This window comes from Jaculus jaculus, chromosome 1, assembly GCF_020740685.1.
Source record: "Jaculus jaculus isolate mJacJac1 chromosome 1, mJacJac1.mat.Y.cur, whole genome shotgun sequence".
NCBI lineage: Eukaryota > Metazoa > Chordata > Mammalia > Rodentia > Dipodidae > Jaculus > Jaculus jaculus.
Genome location: NC_059102.1, coordinates 295538222 through 295540286, shown reverse-complemented (window position 1 = coordinate 295540286; position 2065 = coordinate 295538222). Strand labels below are relative to the sequence as shown.

The 2065-nt window shown below is 43.2% G+C and overlaps 1 pseudogene; it reads right to left on the bottom strand.

Moving 5' to 3' along the window:
- Positions 1-603: 603 nt before the first annotated feature.
- On the bottom strand, positions 604-1343 carry LOC101611297 (annotated as a pseudogene).
- Positions 1344-2065: the final 722 nt, after the last annotated feature.

The following is a 2065-nucleotide window of genomic DNA, read 5'->3' as shown; positions in this document are numbered from 1 at the left end:
TTAACAATATACATATATTCTACCTATATAAGTATATGTATATACCCACATACCCACAGTTTTCAGTTTTGCTTTCTGAGGTTTCAGTTTTCCGAGGTTAATCTTTTGTTTTGTTTGTTTATTTGTTTGCTTAATTTGAAGTAGGGTCTCATTCTAGGCCAGGTTGACCTGCAATTCACTGTGTAGTCTCTGGGTGACCTTGAACTCATGGTAATCCTCCTGTCTCTGCCTCCTGAGTGCTGGGATTAAAGGCATGCTCCACCACACCTGGCCCAAGGTTAATCTTAGTCAAAAAAATATTAAATTTAAAAGCCCTGTCTATAGATTAGTTTGGTGGTAGAGAATTTGCTGAGTATGCATGACGCCTTGGGGACTTGTTTGGGTTTTGTTTATTTTACTTTTCACTGAAAACATTTTATTGGCTTTTGGTTTTGTTTTGCTTTGTTTTGTTTTTTTGAGGTAGGGTCTCACTCTAGCCCAGGCTGACCTGGAATTCACTATGTAGTCTCAGGGTGGCCTCGAACTCATGGTGATCCTACTGTCTCTGCCTCCTGAATGCTGGGATTAAAGGCGTGTGCCACCACGCCTGGCTTTATTGGCGTTTTAGATAGAATTTATCTGCCAGAAAGGGCGATCATCATACTTCTGCTGGGACCACACATGGCCTTCTCTTTAATGATTCTGTTTTGGGCTCAGTGCATCCTGTCATGTGCTTCTTGTCTGCGATGCTGAAACCTGCCCACCCAGCCCTGTGGAGGAGCTTTCAAACTAAAGTCCCTGTCTCTCCCCCTTGCTGTGCTGAGCAGAGTTGTTGTATATATTTAAAAGTCCTCTGAGCTATCAGAGCTCAGTCCTCAGGCTCTGGAAGTTATTCCCCTGAGTCCATGTCAACATGAATAAATTTTCTGATTCTCCACTCTATCCCTGGTGCCATTTCTATGTGACTAAATTTCCCCGTAACAACAGCACACAGAAATCCAGGCCATGGATATCAATGCTTGGGTCATCTTGGATGCCCAGATCAATGTGTTCCTGGATCCCCAAACCAAAGATTCCAGGACCAGAGAAGTTTTTTTTTTTTTTTTTTTTTTTCCTTAACTTAGACGCTCACACCTTTAGATCTTTCTCTAGGATTTCTTCTGCCTTGTTTCCATGGTCTGTGCAATACAGAGCAATCTTGTCATTTGGTCCTGATGCCAATGGGCCTGATGGAGTGTCCAGCTTTGGAAACACGGGGTCTGGCCTGTGAGCCACTCCAACACTCTGGCTGCCAGGCTCAGCCTGTGTTCACTCTTCCCCGCAAAGACACTCAGCTAGAACTTGTGCATGTGAAGCTTAGGCATGGTTTCTCCTTTCCACCATGATGGACAGCAGGAGGAGTTCGTCCTGGGCTTTTGTTTTGTTTTGTTTTCCAATGTAGGGTTTCACTCTAGCTCAGGCTGACCTGGAAGTTACTACGTAGTCTCAGGGTGGCCTCGAACTCATGGCGATCCTCCAATCTCTGCCTCCCAGGTGCTGGGATTAAAAGGCATGTGCTACCACGCCCAGCTAAGTATTTTGGGGGAGGTGGGGAGAGGGACTGGTCTTTTGATCATCTCATTGTCTCCAGCATACAACAAAATAATAAATAAATAAAAGGGGGGGAATGTCCCAGAAATCACATGACTAGCAAGAATAGCCCCCCTATTCTGTCCTGTCTGAATCATCCTTTGTCCCCAGTGACTGAATAGTCACCTCTGTTATCACATCACAGTGTTTAACCTTCATTTTACTGAATAATGGTCCCAAAATGCTGTAGCAATGCTGGTAATTTAGATATGCTAAAGAGAAACTGTAAACTGCTTTTTGTCATTGTTGTTTTAAATATTTTATTTATTTGTTTGTTTATTTATTTATTTATGTATTTGAGAGAGAGAGAATGGGTATGTCAGAACCTCCAGCCACTGCAAATGAACTCCAGACACATGCACCACCTTATGCATCTGGCTTATGTGGGTACTGAAGAATTGAACCTAGGTCCTTTGGTTTTGTAGGCAAACATCTTAACCACTTAGCCATCTCTCCA